We start from the raw sequence: 17704 nt of genomic DNA, 5'->3' as shown, positions 1-17704 counted from the left end.
ATATTCCAAAACATGCATCCTGTTTGCAACAAGGCACTAAAGTAATACTGCAAAAAGTGTGGCATTCAATTAACTTTTAGTCCTGAATACAAAGTGTTATGTTTGGGACAAATCCAGAGTACCACTCTCCATATTTTCAAGCATAGTGGTGATGCATCATGTTATGGGTATGCTTGTAATCGTTAAGGACTGGGGAGTTGTTCACGATAAAAAATAAACGGAATGGAGCTAAGCACAGGCACAATCCCAGAGGAAAACCTGGTTCAGCCGCTTTCCACCAGACACTGGGAGATTAATTCACCTTTCAGCAGGACAATAACCTAAAACACAAGGCCAAATCTATACTGGAGTTGCTTACCAAGAAGACAGTGAATGTCCATGAGTGGCCGAGTTACAGTTTTGACTTAAATCTACTTGAAAATCTATGGCTTGACCTGAAAATGTTTATCTAGCAATGATTAACAACTAATTAGACAAAGCTTGAGTAATTTTGAAAAGAATAATGGGCAAGTGTTGCCCAATCCAGGTGTGGAAAGCTCTTTTTTATTTAACTAGGCAAGTCAGTTAAGAACAAATTCTTATTTACAATGACGGCCTACCCCGGACGACACTGGGCCAATTGTGCGCCGCCCTATGGGACTCCCAATAACGGGCGGATGTGATACAGCCTGGATTCAAACCAGGGACTGTAGTGACACCTCTTGCACTGAGATGCAGTGCCTTAGACCACTGCGCCACTCTTAGAGACATACCCAGAAGGATTCACAGCTGTAAATGCTGAAAAAGGTGCTTCTACAAAGTATTGACTCAGGGGTGTGAATACTCATGTAAATTAGATATTTCTGTATTTCATTTTCAATAAATTTGCTAACATTTCTAAAAACATGTTTTCACTTTGTCATTATGAGGTAATGTGTGTAGATGGATGAGATTAGTTTATATATATATATATATATATATATATACACACACACACATTTTTAATTCAGGCTGTAAAACAACAAAAATGTGAAATAAGTCAAGGGGTATGAATAGTTTCTGAAGGCACTGTTGGTCATGAAAATATGCCCCGTCTCTCTGTCTCCCCCCCAGCGTCTGTCTGTCACTCTGATTAGGGACGCCAAGGTCACCCCACAAAGGAGAAGAACCCTTAACGTTCTTCTAACGTTCTGATCAAACGTCTCAAACTCAACCAGGGCTTATCATTGCACTAAGGTTCAGAAAAGGTTTTATGGAAGGACAAGTCCAAACATGACTATCAATGGCTCAAGATCAGGGGAGAACGAGTGCTCCCTCTCATTGAAGCCATGGAAGTTCAAGGCAGACCGCGGTACTGCAGTCATTGTTTGCAGAAAACAGGAGTGATCCCCTATTAAAGTGAATGGGAAAATGGCAATCTTCGAGGTCAGTCTTCATGTAAATAAAAAAATACAAAATACAAGACAATCGTGGTACCAATAATTGCTTCTATATACCAGATGTATGTCGTTGAACTATTATTTTAAAATCGCACAAAGAAAAAGTTATAAGGATAATTTAGTTGCTAATGGCATCCTTTAGTATCCCAGTGGGCCTGCAACTTGAATTAAGGCGTCCGCTTGCTTCGCAGTTCATGCATATATTATGATGACATTTTGTGAGGTTTTTTTGTTTGTTATTTCGGCTGTTCGGCCACACAACATTTTTTCTTGACGTAAGCCGAAGTCGGTAACCTGTTGTCATTCAACGAGAGACAACTCGTCCTCATGCACAGATGCAACACTGCAAAAACGTCAAAATGAATGACAGATTTCTTTAGTTATCTTTTTGAGGTGCATACTGGCTACGGCGTCTCAAAATGGACAAACAATTCTATTGTCGTTTTTTCAAGTGAAGGTCTTTTAGGGAGTATGCGAGCACACTTGTTCGGTTCGGCTTGCCACCAGTCGAACTGAAGCATGCTGATGCCTTTAATCAATGAGAGGGGGCAACACTGCGCTAGCCTGCAATGTCACTTCCTGGAGTAACTAAAACTGTGCATGTTATGCAAAGATGGTGGATAAATAAAGATGGTTTACTCAGGCCATTTACCATTTTTTTTAAATGGTCAGTTCCGGTCTACTTAACAGGGTGGGTGACCCACAGACATCAATGCAATAGTAGCTGGGTCTGGTCTACTTAGTTCATTGACTTTCATTGAACCATAAAAAAAACAGTGAGTGGGGTGTCTCGCTTCCTCTTCCGTCTCTGATGTGTCCGTGAGACGCCCTTTTAACCGACTTAATTTGGCTTCATTGCTCCTTGAGTCTTTACATAGGAATGAATGGTGTCATGTGATTGATGGCTTTGTCAGTCATTGTTTAAGATCAATGAGACAGGAGCAAGAGGATTGCAGAGCTGTTACCTCACCCTAGACAAGTTGGCTACTGGGGGTCCCAGTCTTTTTACACTCTTTGGAGAAGGTATGGGAGTGAGGAATGAAAAGAATAAAGGAATATGGATTGAGGTTTGGTTTATTAATAAGTAATAAGTGTTTGGAAACAATGGGTGGTAGAAGAGAGGCAGAGATGCTAGACTGAGTGGTGGAGGACTGTTTTCTGCTACGTTGAAAATGTTCTGTTACTCGGGTGCCTGTGTGTGACAGCTTATAAAATGTCATCTACTTCCCTTCAGTTCCCACACACAACCAATCAGAGGAAACAAGAGCAGGGGAGGGAGAGACAGAGGGAGAGTTGGATGAAAAGAAAGAGAATGCCACATACAGAATAAGGCTGTAATGTAACAAAATGTGGAAAAAGTGAAGGGGTCTGAATACTTTCTGAATGCACTACACGATCCCCTCATGTTCCCCACTTCAATTTCCCTCCATCCGTTTCTTCAACTGCGTATTTCATCTGCTCTCCAACCCTCCCCTTGGGCCTCATCAGCTTCTTATTTCTCTTGTAACTGCATTTACAGTATGTTCTCTCCTGGATCTTTAAAGAAATACGAAAAGGTTGAAAGGATAGACTGAATAAAAAGGAGTGCAATTAAAAACAACTTATTTGGTCGAAAACAGCCGATGTGGCATCAATATTAGTCAGGAAAATGTATTTGTGTCAATTGAGTACAAAGTGTAAATAAGATCATTTTGGTCATAAAGTCAGTCTTGTTCAAAACTGAGATTTGCGAGATAATTAGGAAAAAATGGTATGTCACGGAATGAAGGGTAGCGTAACAGTTTTCCTTGGTTTGGGTTTATTTCAGAACTGCCCACAGCTGGCAGCACCCAAGTAATAGTCAATTCGAAGCACATGGTCAATTTGGTTTGATATTTGATATCCCTATGAGGCTAGTTAGGGACTATCAGTAAATTACACAATGTACATTTTAAAAATGTCAAAAGCTCCAAATTTCAATTACTTAAATATCTAAAAAACCGACTATAAATTGTAGAAATTAATATACAAATATTGAACACATTTAATGAGACAACTAAAAGTTGTGGAACATTCCCAGAGATAGGCTATCCAAAGTTAAACCAATTTTGCCATGGTTGCTCATCGGCAGCTGAAGCTAATTAGTGAAGGAAGTTGGCTAGCTTGCTAGCTAGTCTAGGCTACTTCAAGCCACAAGATTTGTTTAGACTGTTTCAAGTTATCTAGGGTGAGTGACTGTAACTGTGTATTCTTTTGGCAGAGTGAAAGTACAAGCTCTTCACATGTTCGAACCAGAGGAGGCTGGTGGGAGAGCTGGCTGGAATGGAATTAATGGAAGGGTATCTATCAAACATATGGAAACGACATGTATGATTCTGTTCCATCATTCCATTCCAGCCATCACAATGAGTCTGTCCTCCTACAGCTCCTCCCACCAGCCTCCTCTGGTTTGAACACACACCTACACACACACAAAAGCACGCCTCCAAGACCCAAATCTCAATCTCAGTTGCATTTCCTAATGAGAATTGAAACCAAGGCTAAATCGGGAAGTTCCCCTTTAAGAGGAAGACCCATCAGCAATGTTACATCTAATTTTTGTTTGCACTGAGCAAATTTCAAGTCTGTTGAGTGCAAACTTGAACGTTGTGAATATTCTGTGCAACTTCCAGTGCGCATTCTCTGTGAACACTGAGGCTGTACTCACTTTAAGTTACAGTTTTAAGAGTGGCCAAGTAGGCTACTGTGGCTATTTGATCATAATGTAGGCCTACCAGAGTGGCCTACCATCAAAAACAATGGAGAAAATGCATCGCATGACATTTTAACATGGAAATAGCTGTTCTATCATTCAGCCTACAGTAGTAGTCAATGTGTGGGACTCAATGTGGGTCTACATTCCATGAGGCTGAATAAAGAAAACATGCAGGGCTTGACATTAACCTGTTTATCTACTTGTCCTTCAGACAAGGAGGTGACTGCAAATGTTGTTTCACTGTTTGATGCAAGAAACCACTTTACAAAATAAAATGTATTGTTATTACCATACCATTATTACAGAAAATCAGACAAATTATTCTACCCTCTGCCTATTTTCTACTAGGTTATTTAAGCCGGTCTCAAAATACAACACTGCTTCTTTAAGACAAAAAAACTCTTTACCTGACTTGCTTTTCAAAGATGTCTAGAAATGTTTCGTGCTCTTGTAGGAAGCAGTCACTCCCCTATTGCTGACTACAAATTATCTATGACTGGGCTAATAACTTACTAACTAGTAAAGGATATGAACAAAATGTGGCTTCATGCAAATCTTTCTTTGATATCAAAACAAGCGCATCTACTCACGACCACAATTGTAAGGGTCTATTTGCATATAGGCCTATTGAAGCTCTGATTGGTTATGCCACACCGGTCTGTGTAGAGTTGTGCCCAATAGAATCCTACTCCTATGCGGTCTGCCTACAACAAAATCTCTTGCATAGTTCGTTTTGTTATGTTGCGTTGAAAGTGGCTAATATTGCGTTAATTCAATCACAATTGAGAATGCTATTAATTGACTACAGCTCAGCGTTCAACACCATAGTACCCTCAAAGCTCATCACTAAGCTAAGAACTTGGGACTAAACACCTCCCTCTGCAACTGGATCCTGGACTTCCTGACGGGCCGCACCCAGGTGGTAAGGGTAGGTAACAACACATCCGCCACTCAACACGGGGGCCCCTCAGGGGTGCTTACTCTGTCCCCTCCTGTAGTCCCTGTTCACTCATGACTGCATGGCCAGGCACGACTCCAACGCCATCATTAAGTTTTGGCTCCCGAGTGGCGCAGCGGTCTAAAGCACTGCATCTCAGTGCAAGAGGCGTCACTACAGTCCCTGGTTCGAATCCAGGCTGTATCACATCCGGCCGTGATTGGGAGTCCCATAGGGCGGCGCACAATTGGCCCAGTGTAGTCTAGGGTAGGTCGTCATTGTAAATTAGAATTTGTTTTTAACTGGCTTGCCTAGTTAAATAATGGTTAAAAATTGTTTTTAAACATTTGCCGATGACACAACAGTAGTAGGCCTGATCACTGACAACGATGAGGCAGCCGTGTGGTGCCATAATAACAACCTCTCCCTGTCACGCCCTGTTTCACCTGTCCTTGTGCTTGTCTCCACTCCCCTCCAGGTGTCGCCCATCTTCCCCATTATCCCCTTGGTATTTACACCAGTGTTTTCTGTCTTTTGTCTTCTTTGTTCAAGCCTACCAGCATTTTGTCTCTGCTCCTCTTTTTCCCTAGTCTCTCGTTTTCCCGTACTCTTGGTTTTTGACCTTTGCCTGTCTTGACCCTGTACCCGCCCGCCTGACCACTGCCTGTCTCTGACCCTAAGCCTGCTTGCCGTTCTGTACCTTTGCTCCACCTCTGGATTACCGACCTCTGCCTGACCTGACCCTGAGTCTGCCATCCTGTACCTTGGCCTCTGCTCTGGATTATCGAACCCTGCCTGCCTTGAACTGTCATTTGCCTGCCCCTGTGGTTAAAATAAACATTGTTACTTCACACAGTCTGCACTTGGGTCTTACCTTGATTCCTGATACTCCCTCAACGTGATCAAGACAAAAGGAGATGATTGTGGACTACAGGAAAAGGAGGACCGAGCACGCGTCCATTCTCATCGACAGGGCTGTAGTGGAGCAGGTTGAGCGCTTTAAGTTCCTTGGTGTCCACATCACCAACAAACTATCATGGTCCAAACACACCAAGACAGTCGTGAAGAGGGCATGACAAAGCCTATTCCCTCTCAGGAGTAAAAAGATTTGGCATGGATCCTCAGATCCTTCAGCTGCACCAGAGAGCATCCTGACTGGTTGCATCACTGCCTGGTATGGCAACTGCTTGGCCTCCGACCGCAAGGCACTACAGAGGGTAGTGCGTACGGCCAAGTACATCACCGGGGCCAAGCTTCCAGCCATCCAGGACCTCTATACCAGCCGGTGTCAGAGGTAGGCCCCAAAATAATTTAAAGACTCCAGCCATAGACTGTTCTCTCTGATGCCGCACGGCAAGCGGTACCGGAGCGCCAAGTCTAGGTCCAAAAGGCTTTTTAACAGCTTCTACCCCCAAGCCATAAGACTCCTGAATAGCTAATCAAATGGCTACTCAGACTATTTGCATTGCCCCCCCCTCTTTTATGCTGCTGCTACTCTCTGTTTATTATCTATGCATAGTCACTTTAACTCTACCTACATGTTCATATTACCTCAATTACCTCGACTAACCGGTGCCCCCGCACATTGACTCTGTACCGGTACCCCTTGTATATAGCCTTGCTACTATTATTTTACTGCTGCTCTTTAATTATTTGTTAATTCAATTTTTTACTTAACACTTATTTTTCTTAAAACTGATTTGTTGGTTAAGGGCTTGTAAGGAAGTATTTGACTGTATTCGGCGCATATGACAAATCAGATTTGATTTGAATTGCCACAGTGAAGGGAAACGTTGATAGTGTTAACTAAGAGGGAAAACTCTAGAAAGTTGAGTGAAGTTCAATCTCGTGCTTCTCTCTGTGGGCTGATATTTCTTCTAAGCTCTGCGCGGCAGTCCTGCGCACGTGCGCAGATTAGAGGGAACATTGCACATCAGACCAGCAGACTATGACCGAAAACTCTAAGAGGACATGTTGATGATGCATTCAGGTTCACATTGGGCCCACAATGTTGCACTAGCCTTTATCTTACCATCAATACACAAAATATGCTGCTTTTAGATTGTAACACCAGTGTTACACTAGTGCATAGTATATACGGCCTTATGTTATACTAGGGAAATTGTGTTTCCATAGTTAGGCCGACAGTAAGACCTTGTGAAGAGCACAACAACCTCTGCATAATCAAAACTTTTGCTTTGTCAGAAGGTGTTAAAATTCACAGTTAGCCATTGTTATGTAAATTACAGCTGAAAGTACCAGGGGACTGGCTTTGACCCGAAGTGAGAGCAGGTCCGCAGGAGTCATGGCCCAGTGACACACAGGTGCCGGCCTGCGTAGATGGAAACAGAAAAGGGTCAAACAAAATAATAACAACTGGGGTCAATCCTGTATGTCAACTTTGTTGATGCTTACTTTTATTTGTTAGGGGGGAGGGGTTATGATTATTTTCTGCTGCTTTCCTGGTGCACCATTTTAAACCATATGTTTGTTTCCCGCAATTGGCCTATTTTGAAAACGATGTTGCAGGTGAAAATGTATTGGTTGCGGTTTGTTGGACTTTGGGCTACTTCCTATCATCCAGAAGGCTAGGTCAGTACAGGTGCATCAAAGCTGGGACCAACAGGCTGAAAAACAGATTATATCTCAAGGCCATCAGACTGTTAAACAGCCATCACTAACATAGAGAGGCTGCTGCCAACATACAGACTCAAATCTCTGGCCACTTAAATAAACTGACTTAATAAAGCTATCACTAGTCACTTTAAATAATGCCACTTTAATGATGTTTTACATATGTCATCTCATATGTATATACTGTACTCTATACCATCTACTGCATCTTGCCTATGACGCACGCCATTGCTCATCCATATATTTATATGTACATATTATTATTCATCCCTTTACATTTGTGTGTATAAGGTAGTTGTGAATTTGTTAGATTACTTGTTAGATTTTACTGCATAGTCGGAACTAGAAGCACAAGCATTTCGCTACACTCGCATTAACATCTGCTAACCATTTGTATGTGACTAATAACATTTGATTTGATTTGAAATTGCACTGCGGCTGCCATGCCAATTTCTTAACATAAACTCAGCAAGAAAAGAAACAGCCTTTATCAGGACTCTGTCTTTCAAAGATAATTCGTAAAAATCCAAATAACTTTGCAGATCTTCATTGTAAAGAGTTAAAAACTAAATTTCCCATGCTTGTTCACTGAACCATAAACAATTAATGAACATGCACCTGTGGAACGGTCGTTAAGACACTAACAGCTTACAGACGGTAGGCAATTAAGGTCACAGTTATGAAAACTTAGGACACTAAAGAGGCCTTTCTACTGACTCTGAAAAACACCAAAAGAAAGATGCCCAGGGTCCCTGCTCATCTGCGTGAATGTGCCTTAGGCATGCTGCAATGAGGCATGAGGACTGCAGATGTGGCCAGGGCAATAAATTGCAATGTCCGTACTGTGAGACGCCTAAGACAGCGCTACAGGGAGACAGGACGGACAGCTGATTGTCCTTGCAGTGGCAGACCGCGTGTAACAACACCTGCACAGGATTGGTACATCCGAACATCACACCTGCGGGACATGTACAGGATGGCAACAACAACTGCCAGAGTTACACCAGGAATGGACAATCCTTCCATCAGTGCTCAGACTCTCCGCAATAGGCTGAGAGAGGCTGGACTGAGGGCTTGTAGGCCTGTTGTAAGGCAGGTCCTCATCAGACATCACCGGCAATAATGGGCACAAACCCACCGTCGCTGGACCAGACAGGACTGGCAGAGAGTGCTCTTCACTGACGAGTCGTGGTTTTGTCTCACCAGGGGTGATAGTCGGATTCGTGTTTATCGTTGAAGGAATGAGCGTTACACCGAGGCCTGTACTCTGGAGCGGGATCGATTTGGAGGTGGAGGGTCCGTCATGGTCTGGGGCGGTGTGTCACAGCATCATCAGACTGAGCTTGTTGTCATTGCAGGTAATCTCAACGCTGTGTGTTAGAGGGAAGACATCCTCCTCCATCATGTGGTACCCTTCCTGCAGGCTCATCCTGACATGACAATGCCACCAGCCATACTGCTTGTTCTGGGCGTGATTTCCTGCAAGACAGGAATGTCAGTGTTCTGCCATGGCCAGCGAAGAGCCCGGATCTCAATCCCATTGAGCACATCTGGGACCTGTTGGATAGGAGGGTGAGGGCTAGGGCCATTCCCCCCAGAAATGTCCGGGAACTTGCAGGTGCCTTGGTGGAAGAGTGTGGTAACATCTCACAGCAAGAACTGGCAAATCTGGTGCAGTCCATGAGGAGGAGATGCACTGCAGTACTTAATGCAGCTGGTGGCCACACCAGATACTGACTGTTACTTTGACCCCCCCCCCCCCACCCCCCCCACCCCTTTGTTCAGGGACACATTATTCCATTTCTGTTAGTCACATGTTGTAAGCGGTGCGTAACTGGCTGCAGGGAAGTCAGGCCCCGGAGAGCAGAAATGGGTAACAGCCGGAGTACTTTAATGATGCAAAAACAAACGGCACCCAGAACAGCAAAATACGGGTTGAAACAACCCGTCGCTAACCAGTCAGAAATACACAAAACACTTACAACAACCAATTCCACACACAGACATGGGGGGAACAGAGGGTTAAATACACGTCAAATAATGAGGGAATATAAACCAGGTGTGTGGGAAAACAAGACAAAACAAATGGAAAATGAAAGGTGGATCGGCAATGGCTAAAAGACCGGTGACGTCGACCGCCGAACACCGAACACCGCCCCGAACAAGGAGAGGAACCGAATTCGGCGGAAGTAGTGACACGTCTGTGGAACTTATTCAGTTTATGTCTCAGTTGTTGAATCTTATGTTCATACAAATATTTACACATGTTAAGTTTGCTGAAAATAAACGCAGTTGACAGTGAGAGGACGTTTCTTTTTTTGCTAAGTTTATATATATATATATTTCACTATGACCTATATTTCACTATGACCTGCTGCTGCTAACTGTCAGGAAGTGAGGGAGCCTGCTTCTGCTCACACCTACTGAAATGGTTTGAGCCTAAACCACACAAAAACAACACTAGACCTTATGGAACACAGGGGTTATGCTAATTTCATTTAGAGCAGACCTAACCCACTCTATTAAACTAGTCAAAACATGAACATTTTACATCTGGCTAGAAATTAATAAGGAAATTATCTCAACAGATTAGGCAACAACAAATTCAACAAATTTAACCCATGGGGAGGCGGTCACACTCAGACAAACAGAGAGGGGGCAAGTTATTGTGGCCCTGGTGGCACAAAATAATCAAAAGGTCTGACTGCACAGAGATTCTTGGGAAATGGTCATAAAAGGGAACCATTGTGTCTGTGTTTCAGGGTAGGGGGGGGTGTATCTGAGCGCCATCAGCTAGGACCTGATGTTGGTTCATCAAATCTCCCCATTCTTGCTCAATTTGTATGGCTTCTCAAACAGCTACAACTGTATATGCATTCACACATCAAGTCTTCTCTTGCGTTGGGCTCAGGGATGGAACAAATGTTGAACATCTGAGCTTGTGGTTGTTTGTGGGGGAAGGGTAGGGAGTGTGTGTGTGTGTGTGTGTGTGTGTGTGTGTGTGTGTGTGTGTGTGTGTGTGTGTGTGTGTGTGTGTGTGTGTGTGTGTGTGTGTGTGTGTGTGTGTGTATCCCACATCTGTTGCTATGGGGTAATGACGTTAGGGACAATATAGGATGAATCACAAATTGTTGCCAAAAAACAATCCTTTGTATGAACTGTCAAGATTATTATGCATATTATTTGTTAATTGTGGAAATAAATTAAGATATGCAAGATTTGTTTATATACAGTTGAAGTTGGAAGTTTACATTCACATAGGTTGGAGTCATTAAAACTTGTTTTTCAACCACTCCACAAATTTCTTGTTAACAAACTATAGTTTTGGCAAGTTGGTTAGGACATCTACTTTGTGCATGATATAAGTCATTTTTCCAACAATTCTTTACAGACAGATTATTTCACTTATAATTCACTGTATCACAAATCCAGTGGGTCAGAAGTTTACATATACTAAGTTGACTGTGCCTTTAAACAGATAGGAAAATTCCAGAAAATGATGTCATGGCTTTAGAAGCTTCTGATAGGCTAATTGACATCATTTGAGTCAATTGGATGTGTACCTGAGGATGTATTTCAAGGCCTACCTTCAAACTCAGTGCCTCCTTGCTTGTCATCATGAGAAAATCAAAAGAAATCAGCCAAGACCTCAGAAAAAAATGATAGACCTCCACAAGTCTGGTTCATCCTTGGGAGCAATTTCCAAACGCCTGAAGCTACCACGTTCATCTGTACAAGCAATAGTATAAACACCATGGGAACACGCAGCCGTCATACCGCTCAGGAAGGAAACGCGTTCTGTCTCCTAGATATGAACGTACTTTGGTGCGAAAAGTGCAAATCAATCCCAGAACAACAGCAAAGGACCCTGTGAAGATGCTGGAGGAGAATAAGTACAAAAGTATCTATATTCACAGTATTCACAGTAAAACGACATAACTTGAAAGGCCGCTCAGCAAGGAAGAAGCCACTGCTCCAAAACCGCCATAAAAAAGCCAGACTAAGGTTTGCAACTGCACATGAAGCACAAAGATCGTACTTTTTGGAGAAATGTCTTCTGGTCTGATGAAACAAAAATACAACTGTTTGGCCATAATGAACATCGTCATGTTTGGAGGAAAAAGAGGGAGGCTTGCAAGCCGAAGACCACCTTCCCAACCGTGAAGCACGGGGGTGGCAGCATCTTGTTGTGGGAGTGCTTTGCTGCAGGAGGTACTGGTGCACTTCACAAAATAGATGGCATCATGAGAAAGGAAAATTACGTGGATATATTGAAGCAACATCTCAAGACATCAGTCAGGAAGTTAAAGCTTGGTCACAAATGGGTCTTCCAAATGGACAATGACCCCAAGCATACTTCCAAATTTGTGGCAAAATGGCTTAAGGACAACAAAGTCAAGGTATTGGAGTGGCCATCACAAAGTCCTGACCTCAAACCAATAGAAAATGTGGGGGTAGAACTGAAAAAGTGTGTGCGAGCAAGGCGGCCTATAAACCTGACTCAGTAACACCAGCTCTGTCAGGAGGAATGGGCCAAAATTCACCCAACTTATTGTGGGAAGCTTGTGGAAGGCTACCCGAAATGTTTGACCCAAGTTAAACAATTTAAAGGCAATGCTACCAAATACTAATTCAGTGTATGTAAACTTCTGACACACTGGGAATGTGATGAAAGAAATAAAAGCTGAAATAAATCACTCTCTACTATTATTCTGACATTTCACATTCTTAAAATAAAGTGGCGATCCCAACTGACCTAAGACAGGGAATTTTTACTAGGATTAAATGTCAGGAATTGTGAGTTTAAATGTATTTGGCTAAGGTGTATGTAAACATCCGACTTCAACTTTATATAACTGGATACATTACAATTGTGGTGAGTGCGTTGGAAATGCTTTCGGCAGTTAATCTGCTTCAGTTCTGTGGGTGGCACTGTGTGCTCTTTTTAGAGGATGGGTCCCAATCTCTCAAAGGTCCTAGGACACAGGTGGACATGGGTGGTCTGCCAGTCACTGGGACGACAATCCAATTTGGGATTGGGGGAGGTTTTAGCGGGTGGAATAGTGGAGAATAAGTGGAGGTTTACTCAGTAGCAGTGCAAATACCATGGAACAGCTATATGGACACTCAATCATTATGGTGCTTTTTAATGGTAAGTTTACAAACAAACTGTTCTCTACATAGAGTTCATTCGGAAAGTACTCAGACCCAATTACTTTTCTATATTCTGTTACATTACAGACTTATTCTAAAATGGATTAAATAAAAATGTTCCTCATCAATCTACACAAGATACCCCATAATGAAAAGTACATTCTTTTTTTCTGAAATCTTTTCAAGTGTATTACAAATAAAAAGCATAAGTTTTCAGACCCTTCGCTACGAGACTCGAAATTGAGCTCAGTTGCATCCTTTTCCCATTGATCATCCTTGAGATGTTTCTACAACTTGATTGGAGTCTACCTGTGGTAAATTAAATTGATTGGAGATGATTTGGAAAGGCATACACCTGTCTATATAAGGTCCCACAGTTGACAGTGCATGTAAGAGCAAAAACCAAGCCATGATGTTGAAGGAATTGTCAGTAGAGCTCCGAGACAGCTTTCTGTCGAGGCACAGATCTGAGGAAGGGTACCAAAATATTTCTGCAGCATTGAAGGTCCCCAAGAACACATTGGCCTCCATCATTCTTAAATGGAAGAAGTTTGGAACCACCAAGACTCTTCCTAGAGCTGGCCGCCCGGCTAAACTGAGCAATCGGAGGAGAATGGCCTTGATCAGGGAGGTGACCAACAACCTGATGGTCACTCTGACAGAGCTCCAGAGTTCCTCTGTGGAGATGGGAGAACTTTCCAGAAGGACAACCATCTCTGCAGCACTCCACCAATCAGGCCTTTATGGTAGAGTGGCCAGATGGAAGCCACTCCTCAGTAAAAGTCACATGACAGCCCGCTTGGAGTTTGCCAAAAAGCATCTAAAGACTCTCAGACCATGAGAAACAAGATTCTCTGGTCTGATGAAACCAAGATTTAACTCTTTGGTCATCAAGTCTGGAGGAAACCTGTCACCATCCCTACGGTGAAGCATGGTGGTGGCAGCATCATGCTGTGGGGATGTTTTTCAGTGGCGGGGACTGGGAAAGATGAACGGAGCAAAGTACAGAGAGATCATTGATGAAAACCTGCTCCAGAGCGCTCAGGACCTCAGACTGGGGGTGAAGTTTCACCTTCCAACAGGACAACGACACTAAGCACACAGCCAAGACAATGTAGGAGTGACTTCGGGACAAGTCTCTGAATGTCCTTGAGTGGCCCAGCCAGAGCCCAGACTTGAACCCAATCTAATATCTCTGGTGACCTGAAAATAGCTGTGCAGGGATGCTCCCCATCCAACCTTACAGAGCTTGAGAGGATCTGCAGAGAAGAATTGGAGAAACTCCCCAAATACAGGTTTGCCAAGCTTGTAGCATCATACCCAAGAAGACTCGAGGCAGTAATCGCTTCTAAAGGTGCTGCAACAAAGTACTGAGTAAAGGGTCTGAATACTTATGTAAATGTGATATTTCAGTTTTTTTATTTGTAATAAATTTGAGAAAAAAAATCTAAAAACCTGTTTTTGCTTTGTAATTATGGGGTATTGTGTGTTGGTTGACGAGGGGAAAAAAAACGATTTAATCAATTTTAGATTGAATTTTTTTATTTCACCTTTATTTAACCAGGTAGGCAAGTTGAGAACAAGTTCTCATTTACAATTGCGACCTGGCCAAGATATAGCAAAGCAGTTCGACACATACAAAAACACAGAGTTACACATGGAGTAAAACAAACACAGTCAATAATACAGTAGAAAAAATAAGTCTATATACAATGTGAGCAAATGAGGTGAGATAAGGGAGGTAAAGGCAAAAAAAAAGGCCATGGGGGCGAAGTAAATATAATATAGCAAGTAAAACACTGGAATGGTAGATTAAGGCTGTAACGTAACAAAATGTGGAAAAAGTCAAGGGATCTGAAATCTTTCCAAATGCACTGTATAATATAAATAGAATTTGATCTATGGTAAATGGTGAAAAAAGTATTGACAGTTATAATTGTAATGGCTTAGCAGATAATAAGAAAATACTATCAGTATTTACATGGCTTTAAGAGAGAAAAATATAATATCTATTGTTTACAGGAAACTCATTCAACAATTTTAGATGAAGCTGTGTGGAGAAAGGACTGAATGTGCAAATTGTTCAAACAGACCCACAAGGTAGATGGGTTCTTTTAAATATGTTATTGGACCATAAACAGATTTGGTTAATTAATCTATATGGTCCAAATAATGATGATCCATACTTCTTTTAAAATATATACACTACCAGTTAAAAGTTTCTACATTGTAGAATAATTCTTTATGTAGCCACCCCTTGCCTTGATGACAGCTTTGCACACTCTTGGCATTCTCTCAACCAGCTTCATGAGGTAGTCACCTGGAATACATTTCAATTAACAGGTGTGCCTTGTTACAAGTTAATTTGTGGAATTATTTTCCTTCTTCATGCGTTTGAGCCAATCAGTTGTGTTGTGACAAGGTAGGGGTGGTATACAGAAGATAACCCTATTTGGTAAAAGACCGGTGTGAACCAGTGTGAAATGGCTAGCTAGTTAGCAGGGTGCGCACTAATAGCGTTTCAATCGGTGACGTCACTCGCTCTGAGACCTTGAAGTAGTTGTTTCCCTTGCTCTGCAAGGGCCGCAGCTTTTGTGTAACGATGCTTCGAGGGTGGCTGTTGTCTATGTGTGCAGAGGGTTCCTGGTTCAAGCCCAGGTAGGGGCGAGGAGAGGGACGGAAGCTAAACTGTTACATGAGCATAGCCTTGTTATAGAGAGAGGCCGCCATAGGCAGACCTGGCTCTCAAGAGAAGACATGCTATGTGCACACTGCCCACAAAATAAGGTGGAAACTGAGCTGCACTTCCTAACCTCCTGCCAAATGTATGACCAATTAGAGACACATATTTCCCTCAGATTACACAGACCCACAAAGAATTCGAAAACAAATCCAATTTTGATAAACTCCCTTATCTATTGGGTGAAATATCAGTGTGCCATCACAGCAGCAAGATGTGTGACCTGTTGTAAACCCCATTGTAAATACAACCCATATTTATGTTTATTTATTTCCCCTTTTGTACTTTAGTTATTTGCACATCCTTACAACACTGTATATAGCCATAATCTGACATTTGAATTGTCTCTACTCCATTGGAACTTTTGTGTGTGTAATGTTAACTGTTAATTTTAGATTGTTTATTTCACTTTTGTTTATTATCTATTTCACTTGCTTTGGCAATGTTAACATATGTTTCTCTTTCCAATAAAGCCCTTCGAATTGAATTGAGTGAGTGGTGGGGAGGGCCTGAGGGGTGTGTGGGTTGAGACTGAGCGCTGCAGTAGGCAGCCGAGTCTGTGAGTGACGCCTTGATCACACCGATAGTGACAATGCTCAAAATATTTTACAGCATCATCTGGCTATTTATTTATTTTATTTAACCTTTATTTAACTAGGCAAGTCAGTTAAGAACAAATTCTTATTTACAATGACGGCCTCCTGCGGGGACGGGGCTGGGATTCAAAATAAAAAATAAACAAAAACACACATCACGACAAGAGACAACATAACACTACATAAAGAGAGACCTAAGACAACAATATAGCAAGTCAGCAACACATGACAACACAGCATAGCAGCAACACAACATGGTAGCAGCACAAAACATGGTAGCAGCACAAAACATGGTACAAACATTATTGGGCACAGACAACAGCACAAAGGGCAAGAAGGTAGAGACAACAACACATCACACAAAGCAGCAACAACTGTCAGTAAGCGTCCATTTTTGAGTCTTTGAATGAAGAGATTGAGATAAAACTGTCCAGTTTGAGTGTTTGTTGCAGCTATGTGTCCTCACAATTTCAACATTCACCTTCTGCTACCATTTCTGTCAAGCCGTCTACCCATACAGTTTGACTCATACTTCGATAAATCCAACATATGCACCACACAGAACGCACTGCAACTGCCTCTGCAACGCAATCCTGCAAGGCAAACGCAGCGTTCCATTGGAAATGAATGTACTTGTGGTGTACCAAAATGAAAACCATTTTAGTGTGATCGAGGCGTGAGAGGAGACAGTAGCACGTGCGCACGTTTTGACAAATTTTTACCAGTTGTTGGCAAGCTATTTAGATTGTCATTATGCAGACACCTATTTCCAACACAACATATTAATGTGCTATAACTGATGGGCATTAATAAACAACGGCAAGAAAGCACAGGAAAATGACTCAAGGGGCTCTTAGAGCGCACTAGAAAAAATCGCTCGGGGTGGTTTAAACCGCATTCTAATGTCTTGTGTCTCGAGCGCTGCACGAGTGGAATTTTGAAATGGAAGTTATGGAAGTCCCCCGTGTGCTTCTGTTATATGGAAAAATCCACAATGAAAAACATTAAATGTGGAGAATGATACCTTTGCATCTGTTGGCCATCAAATAGCCTATTAATTTCCATACCTATATAGGCTACTGTAGCTTACCATTTTATACACTAAATATGTTGAAATGACGATATCACTGGAGTCATTGCATATCAATTTGTGCCACTTGTGCAGCCTACCTAGAGCGGGCAAACTGATTTAATAAATAGCCTATAGCTTCAGTTTATTGTTGTTGTAGTCTTGTTTTATTAATACGGTTATTAATGGCCATGTTTAGTTATTAATGAAATTGGAAGTTATCAATTGTGATCATGGTCACAGTTCTATCGCAATTGCTGATCAACTGTTAGAAATCAAATAATTTCAAATCAAATGTTATTAGGTAACAGTCAGTCGGACTGGGCTATAGGCAACAACAAATAGCACATTGACAAGCATATGCAAGCATAGCCTATTCCAGATGCCTATATTGGGCAAAGGAAGCACTTCTTAAAAGCACC

This window comes from Salmo trutta, chromosome 34, assembly GCF_901001165.1.
Source record: "Salmo trutta chromosome 34, fSalTru1.1, whole genome shotgun sequence".
In the NCBI taxonomy this organism is placed as follows: domain Eukaryota; kingdom Metazoa; phylum Chordata; class Actinopteri; order Salmoniformes; family Salmonidae; genus Salmo; species Salmo trutta.
The sequence above is the reverse complement of the archived record's forward strand: the minus strand, read 5'-3'. Positions refer to the sequence as shown.